Source organism: Alosa pseudoharengus, unplaced genomic scaffold, assembly GCF_046254945.1.
Source record: "Alosa pseudoharengus isolate Yale_2024_CS ecotype anadromous, Long Island Sound unplaced genomic scaffold, YU_APseudo_1.1 YU_APseudo_1.1_scf_1, whole genome shotgun sequence".
NCBI lineage: Eukaryota > Metazoa > Chordata > Actinopteri > Clupeiformes > Clupeidae > Alosa > Alosa pseudoharengus.
The window spans coordinates 12,354,194-12,380,252 of NW_027468564.1; the positions used below are offsets into that span (position 1 = coordinate 12,354,194).

At 41.5% G+C, this 26,059-nt stretch overlaps 2 long non-coding RNA genes and 2 other non-coding genes across 4 annotated transcripts; all 4 read right to left on the reverse strand.

Annotated features, from left to right (window-relative positions):
* Positions 1-1,481: 1,481 nt before the first annotated feature.
* On the reverse strand, positions 1,482-1,554 carry trnaf-gaa (transfer RNA phenylalanine (anticodon GAA)). Its single transcript has one exon. It is a non-coding gene; the product is annotated as a tRNA-Phe (tRNA).
* Positions 1,555-7,505: 5,951 nt separating this feature from the next.
* On the reverse strand, positions 7,506-15,856 carry LOC143137735 (uncharacterized). The gene is made up of 3 exons (XR_012990078.1): positions 15,451-15,856; positions 8,022-8,134; positions 7,506-7,621 (listed from the first exon to the last, which is right to left on the reverse strand). It is a non-coding gene; the product is annotated as an uncharacterized LOC143137735 (long non-coding RNA).
* A 55-nt stretch (positions 15,857-15,911) lies between these two features.
* LOC143137741 (uncharacterized) lies at positions 15,912-16,383 on the reverse strand. Its single transcript, XR_012990079.1, has 3 exons — positions 16,351-16,383; positions 16,179-16,226; positions 15,912-16,075 (listed from the first exon to the last, which is right to left on the reverse strand). It is a non-coding gene; the product is annotated as an uncharacterized LOC143137741 (long non-coding RNA).
* Positions 16,384-17,758: 1,375 nt separating this feature from the next.
* trnal-uaa (transfer RNA leucine (anticodon UAA)) lies at positions 17,759-17,841 on the reverse strand. Its single transcript has one exon. It is a non-coding gene; the product is annotated as a tRNA-Leu (tRNA).
* Positions 17,842-26,059: the final 8,218 nt, after the last annotated feature.

Here is a 26,059-nt window from a genome sequence, read left to right on the forward strand (position 1 = left end):
CCCAGTGTGTACGTTAGTTGTAGTGTTCAGCATGTATAGGAACTCAGGACTGTTGGAAAACCATTCAGTGTGTACGTTAGTTGTAGTGTTCAGCATGTATAGGAACTCAGGACTGTTGGAAAACCATTCAGTGTGTATGTTAGTTGTAGTGTTCCAAGTGGGAGTGTGGAAATCTCTCATCACAGCAAAAGTTGGCTGCTTTGAAGAGCCAAAGAAAGCTTGTTTTGAGGAAACATGTAGCTTTCTGTACTTAATACATGTGTGCTATTTCATAATTTTGACCTTCAGTTTTGATCTACAACACATAAATAGTCAAAATACAAAAAAAAAATCAAAAAATAGTAGGTGTGTTAAACATTTGGACATGTTCCCTACTATATCTTGAGAAGTCTGCAAAATACAGTTTGTATTTCAGGTTGCAAGAGAAATTGGAGAATCTTAAAATTGAAGTTATTGTTCTTCATTTTATTTTCACAGTGTGGGCAATAAAATGACGTAACATTATAATAGTATTACGAATAAGTATGTGCAGGATGAAGAGCAGTAGAATATGGCTATGTATAAGTGTAATTACAGTATGTACATTTGTAAACAAATAGACACTATGGATTGATGCTCATTGAGCTCAATGCAAATCAAAATAGGCTAACTGAAATAAAACCATGCCAATCTCTATGGTGAAGGTATGTGATGATGTGGAGCTATTTTAAATCCAAAGGCCAAGGGAACTGTATCAGGATGCATATCCTGGATCCTTGAAATAACTGGCCTTTAAAAATAAAAATCTGCCTGCCTCTATGGGAATGTAACATAGGGGTGCCAATACTTATGACCCTATTTTAACCCATTCGCGTTGGATGCTGCATGACGCAACATTGACCCTCCTGCTGGATGCTGCGTAGCGCATCATTGACCCTCCCGCTGGATGCTGCGTAGCGCAGCATGCTTTTTATGTCTAGGTGCTACAGAGGCTTAGATATAAAATTCTGGTAGACATTGACAATTTTTAGTATGTTAGTAGTCCTTATCCTGAACTATCTGTCAAAAATAAGCCCCGCCCCCTGAAACGTCATAAATCACGTGTTAGCCACGCCTCTTTTTTATGCAAATTAGCCATGTGGTTTTCGCCACGTGTTGTTTGTTATTGTTATTGTTTTGTGAGTCATGTGGCAGTCATGTGACTGGTGTCATACCCCTGGGCGGCCATATTGGATGTAAAGTCATGTGACAGTCATGTGTCTGGTGTCAAACAATGCCACGCCCCCCTTGGCATCCATATTGGATGTAGTGTCATGTGACAGTCATGTGACTGATGTCAAACCCCTGGGGGCCATATTGGCCCCCAAACCCCCATGTGTGTTTTGTGGATAATGGGTGGATCAGATAAACTTTGTAATAGTTGTATTATGTTTTGTGGTAAATGGGTATAAATACAAAAAAAAAAAAACAAAGAAAAAAAAAAAAAAAAAAGAAAATGGTGTTGCCGGAACCCGGATTCGAACCAGGGGCCTCTAGATCTTCAATCTAACGCTCTCCCAACTGAGCTATTTCGGCTGACGGGCTTTAATGGTATGCAATGTAATATAACCCTTATAAGCGAATTCATGGTGGTCGTAGGTGACCGGGATGTATGTCTATGACCCCCCCTCTACTTTGTAGGGGTGGTGTTTTGTCCGGGCTTGTCACTGAGTGTAATGTTTGTGAACCCATTCATGCGGGGGGTCGGCCTACTACCTACGTACACTAGTGTTGATAACATTGTAAATGAGCTGTTTATGAGTAGTGACGTCTGTATGCAGACAGCTGGCTATCTATAAACCCTTTTGTAGTGGGTGTGTTTTGCCCCGGCCTGTCTCTAGGATTGAGATTATAAAAGCTGTGTGCGATGTATAGCTATCATTGCTAGCAGTGGTTTTGAACAGAACTTACCATGGCAGACATGATTGAATCGGGAAAATCAAAGAGACGGATTACGCTCACGCCTGTTAGCGCCAAGCTATCGAATCCTGAAATGACTTATGCACCGCAGAGGAGGAGACCTGAAACTTTTGTTAATTTTCTGAGTAAACCTAATGATGGCGTGGAATACCAATGGCTGCTGAATGATGGTCGCATAGGAGGCTATGTTTTTGACAAGGAAGATCGCAGTGTGAAGCTATACGCTTTGGCATCTCCGGAGTTGGTGTTTTCAGACGATATGTCACACATTTCATTTTGTGATGCCGATTGGGTGATGTTTAGGGACTCTTGGATGGATATTGTACAGCCTACTATGGACAGTCGGTACACAACAACCTGGAATAGTCCAGCCTATGTCAAGTCTTACCATGTGTGTGCTGACTGCCAGCAGGATCTCATTCGCCTGTCTAGCGGCGCATTCAGAAGACCCTCATACTATAATGAAGAAGAATTGCGTGAATGCGTATATACACCTAAAGTGGAGTATCTTTGGAGAGACCGACATGTTCTAAGTGATGTTTTCAGAAAGGTTGATAGATTGTTCAAATGGAGTGCAGGTTTGGATAGATACCAGGACGTCAAGGCGTGTCTTTTCCAGACGAACCAAGATGATCTGGAACTGGCCAACCAATGTAAAGAAGCAGCTCCGGAATCAGTGCCCCCTCGTTCATGAAGCTTAAAAAGAGGTGTTCATACAAAGGGTTCCTTTACTCTCAGAGCTGTTGTGAACATCATACAATGTCTCTATATGTGGATGAAGTTGAAATGGCGGAAGCGTATGTAGGGCCTGATGGTGCGGATCAAAGTTCAAGAAGTATGTTTTTTCAAGAGGACACAGTAATTGAACAAGAAATGATACATTATGGCATGGATTACTTGTGCGAGAGATTTGCGATGCTAACTTGGGCGGATGATAAAGAGGATGTTAGAAAATGTGATCTTGAGGTTGATGACACACCTGTGGGTGTAGCTCCTACCGGTAACAAAAACGGCTCTGAAGATAAAGGAGAAGTCCCACATGATTGGGTAGTGGAGAAGTCTCAGCCCTCCAGACTACACCCATTGAATGGTTAATGTCTGTATACGATCACACCAACCCGGATCATCGAGACGTTCAGAACTGTCGTGATGCCTGCAACAGATGTTAAGATGACTGATACGTGTGTATACCTTCAAAATACCTGTGGTGGGGTGGAAATGATGGATTGTTCAGAAGACTTAGAGCTTGGTGTGTCATTAAACCCTGTATCATCAGCAGATGGAACCGGGACTTCTAAAGCTACTGGTGAAGACCTTGTTGGTTGTTTGGCAGAGCTACCTCTTGGACTTATCAAGGCCTGTGTGTGTATGACGCTACAACACCTCATCACCCAGAAGTTACAGGAGGACTGTTTTGGATGTCAAGTAAACCACCCCAGCCAGATTCAACATTCTTGCCTCTTTGAACCGGATGCGTACTATTTTCAAACAAATGTTGCGGATATAAAACGACGGCTATACAAAAGACCACTGCTACAAAGCGTGAATCATCTACTGGGACATTACGGCTATCAGACCCATCCTCAAAAAATGTGGGGGTCAGTAGAAGCCATCGTCTACGAATTAACAGGAGAGCCATACATCTTTACACACTTTACACACTTTCAAGGAAAATCACATACAGGATTGTGATACAAACATTATTCTTGAAACTCTGACGTATTGGGACATTTAGCGGTAATGGGGAATTGGTGCTGTGGTTCAGGCCCACCAAAAGAGCGTGTGAAATATGAGCTAACAGCCTTACTGTGTAATGTCATAGCAGACGTATCTACATGTTATGCTACTGATATTGCTGTACCATACCATCATTTTAAAGCCTTAAAAAATCAAATGATGCTTGCTAGATCATTGTCTGAAGAATGGTCCGATCTGCTGAATATGGGATCCTCCATTAACAAGGCGTATCATGTAACAGTGCATGAAATTTTAGAGAACATGTGTATGATTCAGCAGGGGTTTTTCAAGATCGGGCATATCATAGCTCTCTGTACATATGTAACTGATGTATGTGTCATCAAACAAAGCAAAAATGAGTCTGTGGATGTCTATGCGGTTGTGAATAGCCTAGTGGAATTTCTGGTTGCTAAGAACTTTGATGTGTGTGTTAAATTTTTAAACTACCTTGATTCTCTACCCATGTTGGATATGTAAGTCTGCTTGTGAAATAAAAGATTGTGAACGCACATCATGGTCTGTCATTAGTTGTATGGCAGGAGTCATGGAGGAGGTTCTAAATACAATCTACTACACACCTTCAAGCGAGGGTTCATATGGGGGTATAACTAGATTAAAAGAAGCGGCCTTTAAAAAAACAGGGGTACATCTGTCCGATAAGGACGTTGCTGAATGGTTATCAGGGGAGGATGCCTATACGCTTCATAAACCTGTGCGTGTCAACTACAAAAGGAATAGGGTGATTGTGTATGGTATCAACAGACAATTTCATGCGGATCTGGTTGACATGTCCATATACTCCAGGGAGAATGACCATGCTAAATATATGTTGACGTGTATAGATGTCTTTAGCAAATACGCCTGGGTGCGTATTTTAAAAAACAAAACAGGGATGGCGGTTGCCGCTGCTTTTGAATCAATCATAGAAGAGGGTCGTATACCCCAAAAGTTGCAAACTGACCGTGGGAAAGAATTTTTTAATCAGCATTTCCAGAGGATTGTGAATAAAAACAACATTCATCATTTCGCCACCGGGAGTGAATTAAAAGCTAGCGTCGTGGAGCGATTCAACAGAACTATTAAATCAAGAATGTGGCGTTATCTAACAGCCGCCAACTCTAAACGCTACTGTGACATCTTACCTGATATGGTATCATCTTATAATAACAGCCATCATCGCAGTATCAAAATGAGACCTGTGGATGTGACAAAAGAAAATGAAAATGTGGTCTTTAAAAACCTGTATGGTGTAAAGACGGGAGCTGCCAAAAAATCTATGTTCAAATACAAAATAGGAGAGCTTGTTAGAGTATCTAAGGTCAGAGGCGCATTCACAAAGGGGTATGAGGAAAACTACACACGTGAGTTTTTCACCATAGCAGAATGTGTACATCGAAACCCTCCTGTTTACAGGTTGAAAGACTATGATGGAGACATGTTAGAAGGGTCCTTTTATGAAGTGGAGTTACAAAAAATACTTATAAACAGGGATAAGGCCTTCAAAGTGGAAAAGATTTTGGAAAGCAAAAGAGTGGGTAGGACACGTATGGTATTGGTAAAATGGTTAGGTTGGCCATCAAAATTTAACTCATGGGTCCCCGCAAAAGATGTGGTTGATGCTTAAAAAATATCTTTTAAATCACAACACAACATACGTGTCCTTATTCACACCGGCGACATCATGGAGGACGAAGGGTTTTATGTGACTTTACCAAGCAATGCGTGCCGCGATATTTATCCCGACAATAGAATATCCAGCTACAGAACTAAGCTGGCAAAAACACTAACACTAAGGGGGGCTTGGGAGGTCGCTTTAATTGAGTTCATGTATCCCAAAACATGGGTTCCATTTCACAAAAAACATTCAAAATTCACAATTACCGATACAGCTACTAACATCCTTATTGTTGGTGAACTTCGTGAAGCTTTCTACAATAGCATTGCTGATATCATAGCAGAAATCAATAGTGTCGGGTCTCATATACAGTTTACCTATGATGAACTACTTCACAAAGTCCATGTGACATCATCCGAAAGTGATGTTTCGCTAACATTCCGAGGGAAGCTAGCCAGGATTCTAGGTTTTGAAGATATGACTCCATTCGCGGTACCCCCCGGGAGCGTCGGTAGATACGCCCCCCACATTGCTGATTTGTATGGCGGGGAATATACGTTGTTTGTCTATACAGACATTATAGACCACCAAGTTGTAGGTGACTATTATGTACCACTCCTGCGATGTGTAGAAATAACGGGTGAGTCCAAAAATATAGTCACAATTGGTTACGACAAACCACACTACGCACGTGTGTCTAAATCACACATCGACGACATTACCATAGAGGTGAAAAGTGATCAGAACTACAACGTGTCATTCAAGTACGGCAAAGTGATTACAAAACTGCATTTCAGACCAGTAAAACAACTTCCAAGAATTTAAAAATGAAAGAATTTAATCCCTACGTGGACCCACATCGTTATGTTACATATTATCAAAACCAGGCGGGTGGACATATTGACGGGTTCGCTGGGGGCCCTGTCATGTATGGAGGATTTGGCTTGGGGTCGCTCCTAAAAGGTCTGTACAGAATGGCTATGCCTCTATTGCGTAGAGGTATTGGAATCGCTAAACCGCATTTAAAAGCGGCTGCTAAAAATATTGTCGGTGATGTGGTGAGCAACGTCATGCAGGCCCACAACAGTCAAGAGGGGTCGGGGGTGTTAGTAATGCAGCGTAGACACACGAAACGTCCACCAGGTGTGAGAAGAGGAAGATACACAAAGAAAAACAATGTAAAGGCTAAGAAAAGATCAGTGTCGAAAAGGAAGGCGCAGAGTAAACAACGGGGGTGTAGACCTGCTAAAAAGAGGCGTAAATACATATTCTAACCATGGCTCTGATACACGGCATGTCGGCGGAGTGTGTCAAATCTGAGTTGGATCTTTTTACAGTGCCTATGACTCAAACGGCTATAGAGAAAAACACCTATGTTGAGATACCTCCCATATCAGCTCTGTCAGACACAGGACCCCTGGAGTTTTTTGTCGGTGGCAGCGGTCAGGATTACATCGATTTGAATAATTCCTTATTGTATACAAGGTTAAAAATCACCTTACCCAACGGAGCGGACCTACCAGCCTGTAGGTTTGATTAACTACCCTGGCGGCTCAATCTTCTCTCAGGTCGACATAACACTGGGGGATCGACTCATATCACAGAGCTCAAACACCTATCCATACCGCTGTATTATAGATTGTCTATTGAATTATGACCGTGAGGCCCTGGAGTCCATTTTCTCTGCGGGGCTGTTTTACAAAGATACAGCTGGTCATATGGATGTCGGGGATCCTGCAGGGGCCAACGAGGGGCTCACAAAGAGAGCTGCATTCTCTGAAGAGAGTAATGTTGTAGAATTGTTAGCTCCAATCCACAGTGACATCTTTTTTCAAGAAAAATTGATGTTAAACGGAATTGATATCAAAATAAGATTAACAAGAGCAAAGGATGAATTCTGTTTAATGCGCAGCGACGCTATAGCATACAAAATCAACATTCTTTCAGCAAGTCTTTTTGTGAAGAAAGTTTCTGTATCTCCGGCTGTGAGACTGGGTCATGCGCAAGCATTGCAGTCCGCCACTGCTAAATACCCTATTGATAGAGTATTGTCTAAAAAATTTCTCAATACCCGCTGGTACGCGGGTGGCTAATCAGGAAAACCTATTTCTGGGGACATTACCAAAATCCATCATATTAGCGATGTGCGATAATGATGCCCATAGTGGATCATACAGTAAAAATCCTTATGCGTTTAAACATTATGATCTGGAATTCCTAGCCGTTTATGTAGATGGACAACAATACCCGTCTAAGCCGCTACAGCCGAAATTTAATGAATCGTCTGCCGTACGTGAGTTTTACCAATTGGTGTTATCCACGGGAAGACATCTGAAAAACAAAGCAATGGTTATAAATCGTCATGATTTCTTGGCCGGTTACAGTATTTTTGCTTTTAATTTGACGCCTGACGAGGAGTGTGGTCAGCATCTGTCATTAATAAAGTCAGGCAATATCCGTTTGGAAGCACGGTTCAGACAACCGCTGCCGAATACTATAAATTTGATTGTGTATGCCGTATTTGACAGTATAATCGAGGTGTCTAACCGAAGACAGATTTTAATGGACTACTACTGAAAGATCATGAACACTGTTGAATTATCGACTATTATGGATAATATATCCAGGAATGCACATTTTCTAGGTGTATTGGCTTGTGATCAACTACCTATAACACCCGTGTATCATTTACCAGCCTCTGTGATAATTAATACACATAATTCAGACCAACCTGGTGAACACTGGCTGGCTACGTACATAACTGAAGAAGGTGATGTGTGTTTCTTCGACAGCTTCGGGAACCGTCCAGATAGTGATATATTTCCTCCAAGCATATGCACATTTCTGAAAAACATGGGTAAACGTCTGCTATATTCAAACCAGCAGGTGCAAGACTTTACGTCTATCACATGTGGTCAACATTGTGTTTTCTTTCTGTATCATATGTTGAGAGGGTTATGCTATGAAGATGTGATGCTTAAATATTCTGAAAATTTAAATAGAAATGATAATATGGTGTCATTAATTGTGAAAAAATTACAAGGGTGTAAATACCCATGTAATATATTCACATGTGTACAGCATGCACAGATCAATGATAAGTATCTAAAAAAGTGTTGAAATGACTTAATATCAAATAAACATGTCAAATGATATTTCAGACTTGGATGTTTTTTATTGAAAAACATTAGGTTAGAAACACGCACACACATTATAAGTCATACATGTATTAAAAGTCATACAACATTATAAAACATTATAAACATAAGAAAAACGAAACAGGAAAAAAAGAAAATGACAATTTACAAATAATACAACATCTGTGTACATTAGACATAAGCAATGCATAGTAATCATTACAAGTTTTCTAAAATTGTAGCCAAGATGATGCATCTAATTGTGGCGTTGAAAAACCAGGGGATTCTGACGCCGCATTTACTGGTTCTAAAGCTCTGACCGGTGTATGAGTAGGTCCACTATTTCCCTTCAGAGCTGTGATTGAATCTTTAACGAGTCTATTTGGAATTGTAGAAAGAGGGATGTTTAGTATAGCGATGGCCCTCAGAAATTCATGCCATCCTTGAGGTCGCCTTCTATGACTCGCAGCATGTGACCCTGTGACACTTTTCACCAGATCAAACACATGAGTACCTGGAATAGTTGTGCCATTAAAAACAAAAGACCCAGAATCGTCCCATGATGCTATGCCTTGAGAGTTGTACATTTTTGCTAATATATACTCTGCATTCCTTTTGCTTCTCGGGGGTACATTTTTTAAAACCTCAGAGACTACCTGATTGTTCTCAAAAGTGGGGGGTGTATGCTGTACAGCTAAACTTTGCGGCACATCATCGGGTGACGACTGCTGTGGTAAACTCAGTGTCAGTGTGTTCGTCTCAAGGTTCCCCTGTTTAACCAGGGCCAAATATCTCTGTAATAATGACGTATAATGTTGGACCTTCTCATGAGGGGTCATATATGTTTTACCCAAAACATCTTTCATAGCTAGTTCCAACTCGTTTTCAACAGACTGGCGCAGCGGGGTAGGAGCGACATCATTTTTTAAACGATCCAGTTGTCTTCGCGGTACCAGATACATTTTCTCAGCATACTCCATTATTTCTAACTATGTCTTGATGTAAACAGGCTGGTTATGAACGGTAGAGCAACACTCAAGAGGGGTAGCAGAAATCCGCCTTTCTGGTTAATAGTGAGCCTCTTTTTGCGTATGCCAATTTTCTTGTCAGCCAACAACTTTATCAAAATCTTATTTTTACGTAGTTTTCTATATTGTATGGTTGTTAAGGGTATAGTCCCCCTAAGTATATTCAGTGTCACCTCACAGAGAGCTAAGATTAACTCATCTGACGCAGAATGTAAAATGATACGTCTCTGGGGCGGTTTAGCTTTAAGTAAACGTTTTAAAAGAGGTAAATTTCTACCGATTCTCTCAGACATTTCGGTGTCTCAGTTTGTTTTCTTTGGCACGTAGACAGCCTGATGCTCCAAAAGCAAATCTGTTCTGAGACGGTACAAATCTGGGGTTTTTGGTTTATAGTCAATCAACAGATATCCGTAGGGTTTCTCAGTGGCATTTTTAAAAGATTCAAGAAAGAATTTTGTGTTACCGGGGTACATCTGTCTCGCTAATACACTGATTTGGTTGTTATCTCTAGGGTTTTTGAAAACAATTAGATAATTAGTGTTCAAACTGATTGTTCTGCTAGATTTCCCCTGAAAGAACAGATTCTGAACCATGTAAATGGCACTAAGATTACGGTGATGTACATACTGTGTGAACACCTTCTCTATTTCTGTATTATTGCTGGCATCTTTCATTACATCATCAATAATTAGCAGGTTAGTTTTTGATATGGGTAATAACTCATCATCATCTAGAGCGTTAGGTATTCCTTGAATAAATTTGACATCTCTCAGCTTTAACAATTCGTCATAAAGTGGCTGCCAACAATCATAAATATACACTATATTTTCAATTGCATCACTAATAAGGGTGTCGATATTGGCTATCAACTGTTTTACAAAAAATGTCTTGCCAGAATTAGAAGGCCCGCTTATCACACAAGAAAATGGATGCTGTAGTCTGAAATCGTATACAGGGGCCTCTTTTAAGCCGGTGTTATATTTATCCATGATAGACATATACCCCATTAGTATCCGTATGGCCTAGTTGTGTAGTCGGGTAGTAGCACCCTCTTGTTGTAAACAACCCTGAACCTCTTCTCACCAGTTTTGTTTTTTAGAATGAGATGTTTCTTGTTACGCACAATGTTATCAGTTCGAGCCCGTATGTGTCGTGTGCTATTTCTGTCAGTCACATAATGATCAACAAGGTCAATGAGGGTGTCCAATCTGATCAGTTTTGAATTCTCTGCATTAAGCGTGACGCCCTTCGCCTTCATACAGGTTTTACCATGGGCTGTGCGATAGCCATAAGTCTTCGGTCCGGCTGAGCAGAATTCTGTGATGTAGTCACCATCATCCAACTCATTTGTGAGATCCCCTAAATAGGGCCCCAGCGGCGGCTCCCAATCGCCATCCTTTGAGACATAAACAGCGCTATCAGTATCTGTGTACAATAAGCGGTCACCCAATTTGTCCATAAGCTCGTACAATTTAAGGCGAGCATGAGCGGTGGTGAATGCACCCACAAACACATTAATGTTTGAGGTCTGTACACAACTCCCCTCAACATGTCGCCATTGGACTAGGGCCACATCATCAGACACAAATGAAAAGTGTGTGACATCATATTCACAACCAAAAATGTATCGGGCAAACTGCTCTGGGTCTTTCACCATTTCGGTGGTGGGCAAATTCTCTCTCATAGAGAAGCGTCCCCAGAGACTGTTGAGCAGCAACTTGTTTATTTGCCTTACGGCAGGGTTCAAACAGATCTTATCAGGATCCAGCCTAATCCCCTCCTTCTCATAATAGTCCTCGATGTAGGCCTCTTTAGCCTCATCAGTCACTGCATGGGCAGGGTAGCCGCTAGCCTTCTGCTTGTATTGGAGAAATGTCTTCACATAGTCTGAAAACAATGTGTCAGATCTCTGAGAAAAATGCCAGACCTCATCAACCTTGGTAACAATGTAGCCCTTTTCAATAGCCTTCATCAGCTCAAGACTAACCCAACACCCCGAAATGGAGCGCTCATCATCACTGTGCTCACAGGGGCTGGTCTGATTCTCTTCTACAGCACAAGTCCTGCAGAGGGGGAACATCAATTTGCCATTGCAGCGGTATGGCAGCACAGGGTGTAGTAAGCCCCTAGGTGGAGAGACTGTAGCTTTGATCAACCCGTAATAATTTTCAAGTGGCTGAAAATCTCCCACTATGATCTGGGGGTTGTGGATGGGGTACTCACACTTGCTCTGACATGCCGGGTATAGGGATGTGAAATCAACGTAGTGAATTTTCTCACCCTCACCAGCTTTGCGGTAAAGATTGTAGGCATCTGTTCTTCCACCGTTAAGAGAATCACGAGGATTTAAACGATCAGGGTGTATGTATGTGGCCATGAATCTCTTAACATCAGGGTCACTCTGCTTAACCTGGTTCCACTCGCATTCCCACATCACTTCGACCCTAAACCCTTTGGTCTTGGTAAGGTATGTCACCTTATCATCAAAATGACTCCTCACATCACCGTAAGGGATATTTAACAGGGGGTGTATATGGTCTGGATTGTAGCGGCAATCATGGCCGTGATGAAAACAGCCATTAAATTCGAGTGCATATTTGACACCATCTTTTTCATAATAGCCGTCGAGGTAGTACTGACCTACTTGCACCTCGCCACCTTTCAAAGCATGTTGTACAACCAGATCTCTACTATCATTCACATATTCCAACCATTGGATAGAGGAGTTGGAGTATGCCTTATGTTGGTTAACATAGGCATTGTTGTGTGTGAGTGCTATTGTGTCTCTTTGCAGGAAGCGCGCCTTGTAGACGGCCATGCAGCAGGATGCTAATGTAGTCTGAGTGAAGGGGTCTACACCAGTACAGCCCATGAACGCCTCGCGGTATTTCATGCACGCGTCCCTCAGTAGCACAACATCGTGAGCCCCATAAGATCGTAACTCCTTCTGAAAATCAAATACGCCTTTGGATGCTTCGCTATACCATGTGTCAAAGTCAGCTCTGTCTTTATTGGACATGGTGTCGTACCCATAGTACTCACGGTCTGGATAGGGGCCCCTGTAGCAGTTGTTCACTGCTGTGTTAAATTTGTGTGGGAAGTACCCTTTATCACCGGTTTTCAGATTTAAGGCCGCAGTTGTCTTAGCCAAACGCATGGGGATGAACGAATAGCTGTCAATGAACCGCTGTTTAAAGATCTCATCATACATGAAAATCAATCTGCATCCAGTCATGATTATTTTGGGTGTAACCCCTAGCTTGGTGAAATGCTCCAGTATAATGATATTATCAAACCCTGATGCATTGTGGGCCATCCATGTGTAGCCCTTATATGTAGACCGTCTGAAGTGTCTCAACATCATAAACACACAACTACTACCCTCGGCCTCAAAAGACTGCCCATTGAAAGTCATGGCTGCAGCAAAATTAGCCTGGTGTTTACCATTTTCAAATCGTGTTTCTAAATCGAAAAAGATATACTTGGGCTCTGTCTCTTCCGGCTTGAAGGGTTGAATGAAACAGCCATGGCCATCACCAGGTACCAATTCGGCTTTACAGTGAGGACAACGCATGGCTGAGCATCTGTGGGGGTTTTTCTTATTCATGCTAACATGATATCGTCTGTTACACTTATTGCAGTACTTAGTGACTTCACATGGGGCCACCGTTCTACCTATAACCCCAGTGGGCGCGGGTTGTTTGTGTCTGGAATGGCAATAAGGTGATTTGCAGTACCGCATACAATCACGGCAGTATACTGATGGACCTTTATTTTTGTGGCAATTCACATCGTTGCATACATCACAGCTGTATTTACATGCGTGATCACGTATATTACTGTAGCCACGGTAGCAAAAACCACAAAAGTGACCTTCCCCCAGGAATGTATTGGGGCGCAAAATCCGGTGGTAATGATTGTCATGGAGGTACAGATAAACAGTTTTCTTAGGGTTGGGTGTCACCCTAGTCTGATACGTCAGCAGCTCATGTATGGGGGTTCGGTAAAAGACCACGATTTTAACATCGTACATGTCCTCAAACACGGCCACATCAGCAAAGCCTATTTGCTGCTGGGGTGTAAACCCCGCATGCTCATGCATGTCAGCCCCCAGCTCCAATAATCTATCGGCTGTGGCATCGGGGTTCAAAAAATGAGCCAGACAAATAGCTAAACAGGCATTGTTTGAGTCATTAACAGGTGTGAACAGACAAATTTTTTTCTTCCTGATGACCTCATCATGAGCCAAATCCTTGAGTTTTCTATAAGCACCACCATTTCCACTACGCACTATAGAGACGAAGAGATCCAGACTCTGATCGGCCAAGAGCATCGTGTTACTCTGTAACACTTTCTCAATAGCTTCAATCAACCTGTCCAAAGCATAACCATCTTCATTTGTCAATTTAGCCTGTACATCGGTAGTAAGACTTTCACCCCTTAACACAATGTTGATAACTGCATTTTCCCCACCTAATCTCCTTGAGATATCCACAATATCATTCAAGGTAGCGTAACAGTGTTCTATGTATGAAGCCATGTCAGTATCACGCAATCCCCTAAAATTTAACGGCCTACTTAGTTCCATACTGTTGAAACGGGGCCTGGCTATAACTCTGTAATCACCAACAACACCTCCTTCATTCGCTAAGCGTTCTATGGCATCACGGTCTAAATTGTAATCATGGGCCACGTCATGTCCAACATTGTCGCCTCCACAGGGCTGTACAACAGAACTGCCAGGAGTCACATCCACACACGCCGTGGGTTCGTCTTGTAAAATAGCTGTAGGAGCCCTATCATGCACATCACCACCAGTGCCTGATTGCACCCCACCAGGTAACACATCCATGCTTACTGTAGGAGCCCTGTCATGCATATCACCACCAGTGCCTGTTTGCACCCCAGAACCTCCAGCTAACACATCCATGCTTACTGAGGGCTCACCTCGTGCGCTAACTGAACAGGGCGGCACATATGTATCGTTAGCTGCATGCATGTTAGGATTGTCAATGTTAATAGGGTCATGAATTGGCCTCTGACTAGTGATCGGGTTCAGCGATGGCTCATCAGCTGGTGTATCTGATGGGTGTGGCCCATGTGTAACATTATTTGTCTGAATGTAAGGATGGTCGATGTTAATAGTGTCATGTATTGGTCTCTGACTAATGGTTGGCTGTGGGGTGTTGGAATCTATGCATCTCCTGCGATGTGTTTCCAAATTCTGCTTCATGCGCTTGATAATAGGATTGTCCCGGTCAATGTTTTGTACGAATCTAGCAGCTAGGCTTTCAAGCTGAGCAACCATTGTTTGCAGAGTGTTAACACAGTCAGGGTAGCCATCTCTTGTACGTTTATCAGGCGGCTCATTGTCGTCACCCCCTCTGTTCGGTTCATCATCTCTAGCGCGTTTATGTGGGGGCGTCATTGCTACTCTGTGATTACTCAGCAAATTATTCAAGACTTTTTAAAACTAAATTACGCATATATAGCCTACCACACATGCCCAATCATAACTAGTAGAAAAATAATTAGAAAATAAAAAACAGAAATAGAAAAAAAGAAACCTATAGGTTACAAATCAAAAACAAATAAGGCCTTAGACAATCTATCATAATAGGGTTTTAACAAAGTCTAGATCAACATAAAAGGGTCATCCCTGCTCTGTATACCATCCATAACAACTGCGAAATTCTTCGCATGATTCTTAGTGGCTACGTGATTATCTCTGCAGACCTCATGCAGAATTTTCACAGCACCAACAACCAGATCTAGCGCACTGCCGCATGGATCTACTACCCCGGCGGCTCTATGAGTCATGGGTGTATTTAAACGTTCACCACATTTTGGCTTAGCATCATCTAGCATCAACACAACCGTATCCAAGGCTGATTCTGCATCTGTGTACTTATAGCGACCTGAGTTTACATCACACACGGCATTACTTACAGAGGGAACAGCCTCCCCCGAGTCAACAGCACCCGTTAAAACTGACCTTTTATGAACTTCACAGGATTCGTTGGCTTCCACAGCGTTTAGTATATCCCAGTCAGATATGTCATCAAAATCCGCTCCATTAATATCCCATGCTTCAAGTTGCGTATCAGTCCATAAATCCGCGCAGTTGATATCCACTGATTGAGTCTTAACAATAGGTCGATAGTCCTTTGAAAAAGTAACCCCGTTGTTGATAGATGCGTCTCCAAGGCCTATCGCGTAATCCGTTGTAGTCAGATCTGTAAATGATAGCGAACGCATTACTAGGGGGCGCTTAGCACATGGTTCATTTGATCATAAACAGATATTGGTGTATTTCAACTTACCAATCGTTTCTTGAACGCTAACATATAACCGCTTAGCAGAGCCCTCAGTTTCGGTTAGATCTTCTTCAACATCGCTATGACGACGCTTCTCAGTTGTTTTGTGATAGATAAGGACGTCGGATGATACCCCAGCTGTAGTGTCTGCAGACCCCGTGTGGGTAGGCCTACTCGTCGCGTCCTCTCCCACTTCAGACACGCCAATCGGTATGTCCAATTCGTGTTCGCCAAGCAGAATAGACTCTGTTGTGTCGGAGACTCTGATGACCTGATTATCATCAGATAGAACCGGTGGCGCTGCTATGAAATAGAATGGATATTGAATGTGTAAATATAAAGAGAAACACTTTTAGAGACACTTTTCAGACAGGATATCAAGCAGTAAACCCCGGGGAAACCATACCTTCTGAAGCACAATCACTCTCCGCCTTGTCAAGTATATCACCATGCACTGAAAATGTAGAAACAAACAGAATACATTGTTAACAAATAGCCCGCTAATAAAAAGAATAGGAAACAGGAAAAAACAAATACAAATCTCCACACTAGGTAATATTTAGCTTGGGGACACTTACAAAGTAGGCTTAGATGTCCGGGTCTAGCATCAGATGCTATGGGATCACCAGATGTATTCAATGAACCACCGAGGATTGACAAACTGTTAAAAACAAAAACAAATACAAATATGTGTTAATGGCAATTAAGGTATTTCATGTATAGTATAGACAACCATTGACCGTAAGGGTAAATAGATCTTAATACAAATACATACTCACAGGTACTGAGGTCCATGCTGCACGGCTATCTTCTGACCACAGACAAGTCAATGATGAAGACTGATGAATTCCTGGCAGAATATTCTAACTGGGCTTTTTAAACCTTAGGGGCTGACCATTCAAAATGTAGGCTGGTAATATGTCATAACATTAGTTTGTAGGTTTGGCCCCCCAGGCCTTCAATTGGTCAACAGAACATTGACCACGACCCTCATCACCCCGCCTACTGTAGGCCATAGGTCTTATTACAAATGCAGATCCAGACAGTCGCCACCCCCTGCCAATACGTTTTAATTGTTTGATCCTAACCCCCATACACTAACTGCTTACATCCCCTCATGCATAGTAGTTAGCAATATAAGACAGCAAGTCCCCGGTACCCCCCCATCACCCGTTTAATTGTTTGATCCTCAGACCCATACACTAACTGCTTACATCCCCTCATGCATAGTAGTTAGCAATATCAGACAGCAAGTCTCCGGTACAGGCCATCATCCCGTTTAATTGTTTGATCCTAACCCCCCATACACTAACTGTTTACATCCCCCTATGCAGAGTAGTTAGCAACATCATGGCAGTCATATGGCTACCTAGCACACCAAAAACACATTATTATAATGACCCTACGTGCATGCATACAGTTGTCACTAGCCATATACAGTTCTCACAGAGACATATGTGTATGTAATCAGTTAAACAGGACGACAGCGTCTAGCCCTCTATATGGTGCATACATGAAAGGGTCTTCAAACAATAAACTCAGAGACATGTCCGGACCCAACACCTCCTCTACAAAGCGTGGGGGAATCATAGACTCACAATACAAGTATACATAATTAACCATTGTGATTGTAGTCAGTTAAACAGCACGCCTGAGACTAGCCAACTGTTTGATAAGACACATGAAAGGGACTTCAAACAATAAACTCAGAGACATGTCAGGGCCCAACACCTCCTCCAGGCATAGACACAACCCCTCCTCCAGACATAGACCCATTTGGTCACACACACGACCCCTCATGATTCTAGTTTTAAAAATTATAGTACATGGGATTTGGCTGACATATTTTAAACCAAAGCGTCTAACGAAATGGTATCCAATTTAAACTTTTTTAAAAATTATTTTTTAATCCATATCTCTCAACATCTCTAGGTCTTATCAATAAATAAAAGTATGCTTCATACTACACTCAACCATTAATATAGTTGCTAGGAGTGGGGGTCGAACCCACGAGGACATATGTCCATTGGATCTTAAGTCCAACGCCTTAACCACTCGGCCATCCTAACAGCACACTTTGTATTTATACCCATTTACCACAAAACATAATACAACTATTACAAAGTTTATCTGATCCACCCATTATCCACAAAACACACATGGGGGTTTGGGGGCCAATATGGCCCCCAGGGGTTTGACATCAGTCACATGACTGTCACATGACACTACATCCAATATGGATGCCAAGGGGGGCGTGGCATTGTTTGACACCAGACACATGACTGTCACATGACTTTACATCCAATATGGCCGCCCAGGGGTATGACACCAGTCACATGACTGCCACATGACTCACAAAACAATAACAATAACAAACAACACGTGGCGAAACACGCGATTTATGACGTTTCAGGGGGCGGGGCTTATTTTTGACAGATAGTTCAGGATAAGGACTACTTATGTTTTCAGAAAACCCTTGTGGTACTGCCCGGGGCAGACCACTGTTTTGGGATTGTGCAAACGGGTTGGAAGTGTTTGAGCAAGATGGAAGGACAGGTCACAGTAGCAACTGACGTTTGAAATGGGTTTTATTTCCCACAATGCAAAATATTGTAATGATCTGAGCCTAGCTGTTGATGACTATGCTCCCATGATGCTGTTCGTTTGATGTGTTATGTTGAATGTTAATGTTAACCATGCAAGTTACCAATGTTGTACGTCCTGACTGTCGTGTTTATGTTTATAGTTGATTACAGTGTTCATAACCGGGTCTAACTAGTGTGTGTTTTAGATACATGTTAGATGTAAGATAGATGTTTAGTGCTGGAGCATAAGGGCCAGGTCTGGCCCGGAATTATGTGTTCGTGTGTTTTTGGTGCATAACCAATAAAGAGCATTTTGAGACAACCTTGCAGATTGTTACAATATTAACAAACCAAAATAACTAAATAAACAAAAATAAAGTGGATATAAATCCAACAAAAAATTGCCCTCGACAATACTTAACAGAAAATTGTCTTTCATAAGCCAGCAGTTAAGCCAGCAGTTAATCCAGTACTTTCCACTACACAGTAACATACCACCACAGCCTCACAACAAGCTGTTACTTCCTCTCCTCTCATATCACAAATAGGGATGTGACGCTCGAAGCTGACGTTTCGAAACAGTGTCGAGCTTCCGAAACGCAAGTGTTTCGAACAGTGTTTCGAAGTGTGGTTCAAAACGCCCATGTCACGTGACCATGGCTTAGTGAGGCTTCGTGGTGTTTCAATTTGGTTTGGACAGGTGCACAGCCTTACCGCGCGAGCCAATTACCCGAGTAAACACCTGTTTGATCTAAATTACAAAGTCCCAGAATGCTTAAAAGTCATTCAAACATATCCTATCTTTGTGGGTTTTTTGTGAGGAGAGAGATTTTGAGAGATATAGCGATTTATAGTGATTTATAGTGCATTCTTGTAATTGATAGGTTAGTGATATTGATTAATTGACAGGCTAGAGACAGACAGTGAGCGATAGTTTAGATAGATATAGTCTAGTGACGTTAATATTTAGATAGTAGCAGATTAGTGCGAGGTAATTTTTTCCAAGGCTGGGGAGGTTTATTCAAAAACAAGAAACAGATTAAATGCCAAGACGGCAGAACAAGTCAAGTCAAGTCAAGTCAAGTTTATTTATATAGCGCATTTCATACACAGAGGTCATTCAATGTGCTTTACATAAACAAAACCAAACAATAATAACAAATAAAAGCATAGAAGGGCAATATAGTCAAAGAATAGTTAAAAGGTAAAGATCATTATAAAAAGGAAACATAAAACAAGGTAAAATCATTTAAAAATAAAGAATAATTAGTAAGCAAAACAAAGGCAAAAGTAGTAAAAAAAAGTAATAAAAGACAAAGTAGAATAATTATCAAGGCAGATTCAGAATTTGTACTCGGCACAGTTAGCAGAAAGCATCTGAGAACAGTTTGGTCTTAAGTCTAGATTTAAAACTGGCTACAGTTGGGGCCTTTTTGATGTCATCCGAAAGTTGGTTCCACAGCTGAGCCGCATAGCAGCTAAAAGCTGCTTCACCATGTTTAGTTCTAACTGTAGGTTTTACTAGCAGGTTTTTCACCTGGGACCTGAGAGGACGAGAAGGTGTGTACTGCTGAAGCATGTCTGACAAGTATTTAGGTCCTGCTCCATTTACTGATTTATAAACAAGCAATAGTGCTTTAAAGTCAATTCTGTGACTTACTGGAAGCCAGTGCAAGGACTTAAGAATTGGAGTAATGTGGTCAGTTCTTTTAGTTTTTGTTAACAACTGTTATTCCTAAATAAAAAGTTATGTTGACATACAAAAAATATTTTTCCCATGTTGTACCTGTTTAGTCTAACCTGCTTCACATGTATCCTTTATTTCCCTACAACATGTTCCCAAAAAAAACCCTGGGCCATAAGCATAGCCTACATTTTAAAACCATTGTAGCATTTTCTTCTCCAGCATATTCCAAAGGATAATGTACTATGAAACTGAAATAACAAAACATCTAACTGGCAGATATAAACATGTTCAAGTTACTGAAGGCATATACTAGTCTGAAATTTCTTAGCACCAGCACGGAATCGAACACCGGCCGCTCCGGCCGAATGCAAGTGTGTTAACCACTCAACCACGTAGCTGTGGACGAAATCTTGTGTTCCATGTTGGCTATTTATATTCTTCGTCTGAAGCAATTGTGCTTCACGGTCAAAATGTGTCGGATTGTTTCGAAACCTCGACACATTCCGGCGCAATTGCTTCGAACGTTTCGTTGTTTCACAAAGCCTCGTTCTGCCCATCCCTAATCACAAACTGACTGCTTCATATAGGTGCCCTCACCCATAATGCAACATTTGGGAGAAAACCAACTACAGGTAACACATCTTAATCAATTAAGTGCTTTTGGCACCAATGGCTCCCCATAACATTTCCGCATCTACAGCAGTTTGTTTTCTATAGCAACACAGGCAACACAGAATTGGATAACAGATGACAACACATACTTATACACATACACACGAAAAACAGAATACTTGATCTCCCCCACACCATTTCCCATGACCCAAAGAGCCTTTTAAATAGTACTGGCGCATAGCGCGCTCTTGTTTGACAGTCACGAATGTGGAAGACGGCGGGAGAAACGCAACAGTGAAAGACAGTGTCGGTATCAGTAAGTGAGTATGTATGTTACAGAACAGCACAACTATGCACACGGTTTCACTGCAATGGGATCCTACATTGTAGCAAACGGGGAGATGGAACACAGAAGTTTTAATCAGTAACATTGTGTGTGTGCGTGTGTGTATGCGAAGGGGAGACGCGACCAGCGCGCTATTTGCGCATATCAGTGAATGAATGAATGCATGAATGAACGGTGTTTCATAGTTCAGGGAGGTGCGTAGTAGACCTCGGAGAACACGGAGGTGAGACAGGAAAAGAACGCCCGATCTTTTCCACAACCCTCAGGAAATAAGGTTATTTAGTTTAGAATGCCATAGGATTCTATAGGCTTTTTTAGCAGGCATTTTAGGAGTAAATGGGTTAAGGAAGAAAATGTAGTTATTTATGATACATTAATCATTCACAAAGAAAATTGGTGTCCTTATAGGTCGGATATTTCCTATTTTTTTACTTAAGGCATTAAGATCAATTTCCAAAAGATGATTTTACATTCTTCTTTTTAGTCAACTTTAGCAGAGGTGCCGATAATTCTGAGGTACTGTATGTGGGATCAACCTAATAAATACATCAAAGTAAAATGAGTGATTGCATACAGTAGGTAGGCCTATGGTAGGCTACGTGACCACAGTAGGCCTGGCATCCCCTAGGGCCTGGGCTACCTCGCAAACTGCTTTTCACATCGTCGGATGCTCCTCTCAGAATAACCTCTTTGTGAACCACAGTTATTCAAAGTGTTTGCGATTTCTGCATAAGACATGTCCTTTTTAACCATCTCTTCTATATCCCTCGCAACACTTCCCAAGGCCGCCATATCTAACAGGTATTTTTACCAAGTTAGCCTAAGACTATGATGCGAGCTTCTAGGGCCTCCTCAGATTATCTTAAGAATAGGCTTCATTGAATAATGATCGTCAAAATTTAAGACTAATTTCGGTATTTGTATTTTGATGTTTTGAAACCGATTAGGAAAACGGAAAACTACTTGATTCTCGTTTTTCGATTTTGTATTTTAAAACGGAAATCAAATAATCCTTCATTTTTTGTTTTGTTAATTTTCATTTCCTAAACTGAAATCGATTGGCCAGAAGATCCACTGACCGTCAATGTAACACTTCATTTAAAGGCAAACAAGCGTGAATTTTTGGGGCATTTTTAATGACTGTGTGTGTGTGTGTGTGTGTGTGTGTGTGTGTGTGTGTGTGTGTGTGTGTTTCTCTCTCTGCACCTGTCTACCAATCATGAAGGAGGTGTGGTTTGTGTTGTGTGGTGTTCTGTGTTGTGTGTGTGAGTAGAGACAGGAATGTTCTCCTGATGGAAGTTCTTCTCTTCTTCTCTAGGATGGGGGGCACTAACTCTAACAGGAGGCCTCCCTCCCCTACACCCACCCGAGTGTCCATGAAGAGTGATCAGTCCATGGTTAAACCAATCAACTTTACAGGAGGAGACTTTTCTACTGGACAGTAATATCTTGACTCTAGTCTTCATGCTATAGAATGTCATATGTGTTTGTGTGTGTGTGTGTAAAAATATTGGCAATATTTCTCTGTAACTCGAAGCACACGTTAGGTTAGGAACTCAGGACTGTTGGAAAACCATTCCCAGTGTGTACGTTAGTTGTAGTGTTCAGCATGTCAAATTTTGCATTACATCTATGTGGTGAACGTTTTAACCGTACACATTGAGGTATATTTGGAATCCTTGGATGAAGCCGAACTCAACGCACCCCATGATGTCAATTTCCACCATATTGGACCTTACGCCATATTGGATTTCATCAAAAACACTTAAAAGTTTTCACAGATCACAAAATTTGTCCGATTTTCACAAAACTTGACGCAGATCGTCAGACCATGACTCATAAAGGCATTGCTTTTTGGAGCCATATTCAAAACATGTCGGCCGTCACGACCAATCAAGTTTGGCAAACAGGAAGTGAAGTAATATCTCAGCAAAGCTTTCACATATCAAAACCAAACTCAGTATATGGGCTCAGAACCCAATAATGCGGAGGCTCAATAAATTTGATTACTTTTGACCTATAGGTGGCACTATAATGAGCAAAATTACATTTTGGCCTGTAACAGGTGATGTGTTTGGAATTAACTAATTGAATGACAAGCTGTTTTCGGAAGCTTTGTCCTAGAGTGCCAGCAATCTAGACCATTGTTGATGATTTTTGTACAGCCACAGCATATTCTGTGTTATAGCTATGAACACATACAATGGCTCGTTTGAAAGGTGAGACTTTAAGCTCTCAGTGGGTGCAAACCGTGTATTTCTACACGCCTCTGTTCCTGAGAAATCCCAAGCTAAACAGTGGCTAGTTTTCATCAAAATCGCTGTTTTTTTTCTAGAAATGGAGATATAACGTCTTTCATGAAATATGAAGTGTTGCCTGTAAAGTTTCCGGGAAGTGACCTAGTGAGACCTGGCGAGACTGCCACCTAGTGATAGACCCACGAAAATGGCCTGTTTTTGAGCTGACGTGCATGAGTCACTGATTCGACCCAAAGCGGCAACCGAGTTATGATAAAATGTCCAGATAAAATGTCCAGATTGTGCGTTTTCATGAGTTTTCGATCGTCATATATTTCATTTTCATTCATCACAGAGTTCCCAAAATCACATATAAGGTGTGTTAGAGTGTCTAGTTTCGTAATTTAAAAAAAAAGCTAAAAACGTAATATTACGTTTTTGGCACTCAACGCATGGGAAGGAAAAACGTAATATTACAGTACGTTTTTGGCACTCCATGAGTTAAAACCTACTAGTGGTGTCTGTTAATACTGTGGGAGGTCCTAAGTCCAACAGATGTGAATTTGTGACGTCAACATAATTGATCCGGCTGCCATATTGGATTTAATCAAAAACCCTTAAAAGTTTTCACAGGTCACAAAGTGTATCCGATTTTCACGAAACTTGACGCAGATGATCGTCATACCATGATTCACAAACGTATTGCTTTTTGGACCTATATTCAAAACCCATTGCCTGTGATGACCAATCAAGTTTGGCAGGAAGTGAAGTGATATCTCAGCAAGGCTTTCACGTATCAAAACCAAACTCGGTATATGGACTCAGGAGCCAATTAGGAGGACACCCAAGAAATTTGGTACATTTGACCACTGTGTGGCGCTATAATCACAGGAAGTATAGTCATATTTCAGCAACGCTTTGACATAAACAAAAAACAAAGTCAGTACATGGGGTCAGGATCCAATAAGGAGGAGGCTCAATAAATTGAATGACCTTTGACCACTAGGGGGGCGCTATAATAACAGGAAGTGGGCTCATATTTCAGCAATGCTTTCACGTATCGAAACCAAACTTAGTATATGGACTTGGGACCTTATGCTGAGGACAAAAAATAAATTTGGTGACTTTCAACCACTAGGGCGGTGCTAGAGTAACAGAATTTTAGGTCATATATCAGCAATGCTTTTACGTATCAAAACCAAACTTGGTTCATGGACTCAAGACCACATCCTGAGGACACACAATAATGTTAGCAACCCTTTACCACTAGGGGTGCTATAATTTGCAACACTTTCTCGTATCGACACCAAATTAGGTACATAGACTCGGGACCACATCCTGAAGATGCTCAATGTATTTAGTGACATTTGAACACAAGGTCTGTGTGCTTGCGTCTGTGTGTGTGTGTGTGTGTGTGTGTGTGAGTAGAGACAGGAATGTTCTCCTGATGGAAGTTCTCCTCTTATTCTCTAGGATGGGGGACGCTAGCTCTAACAGGAGGCCTCCCTCTCCTACACCCACCCATGTGTCCATGAAGAGTGATGATTCCATGGTTAAACCCATCAACTTTACAGGAGGAGACTCTTCTACTGGACAGTAAGATCTTGACTCTAGTCTTCATGCTATTAGCCTGGCTGGCGCCACCACTTCTCAATGAGACGTGGTCTGGGAACCAAACGTTCATTTTCTCGTATTTGAATAAAATGCCCAGATCCGTTTATTGGGTGCCACGGATGTCTATCAAATGCGTCTGTGCATAGCTCATCATCGTCTTGCTTTCCCCCCTGTTCTGTGATTGGTTCCCTATCTGAGGCAAAAATTAGGGCGGTAGTTTCCAGGCTGCCTTAGCAGCGTGAATCAAATCGCGCGCAAGGCAGCATGGGAACACCCAGGCTATCATGCTATAGAATGTCATATGTGTTTATGTGTGTGTATGTGTTTGTGTGTGTGTGTGTGTGTGTGTGTGTGTGTGTGTGTGTGTGTGTGTGTGTGTGTGTATGAAAATAAGCTGCAAGTAGCCTAGTCCCGTTCACTAGTGGATTTCATTGAAAGTGAATGTTGATCAGGGTTGATCAGCTGCATTCTGAAGAATGCTTGATTCAAGTTCAGTCTGTGTGGCGAACTAGTTTCTCAGCAGAAGCTATGAAGCTATGAAACTGTAAGGGTCAACAAACTGATTTAAAAAGACATCATGTAGTTGAAAGATTCAGTCGCTATCAGTTGATAACAGACATGTTGTACAACACTGCCATCTGCTGGTTGTTCAGTGGAGGGTGTCTTCGCATTCAAATCTAGTGGTATTTATTTGTGGATCTTGGTGTGCAGTAGGAATGTCTCAAAATTATGTCATCGACATAAAAGCAAAAAGGAGATTCACAAATGCAGATTCCACATACAAAGTCAAGCATATTTATTTTCAAACCTCGAAAATATATTTACAAAGACACGTTTATTTACTTGACTCTGAAGAAGACGCATGGGCGTCGAAACGTTAGTCAGTTCGCACTAATAAAAAAACGGTATAGCATTGAGTGCTCCGGTCCTGCTCCTTGGCTCCTGTTAGACCTTGGAACTCCCTTCTTGACACGTTTATTAATTTAAATTTGTTTAATTATTTGTATGTCACATTTTTATATTTGTATTTTGTATTTGGATATTTATAAATGTATGTATATGTATATATATATCCTTTTATATATATTTAAATAATTTTGGGACAATCCTCACTCCATACACTAAGGGTTCGGAGCCCAATCCACCACTGAGTGACAGTCAAATCACTTCTTGGTTCTTAGTTGTTTTTGTTGCTCATTAAATCTT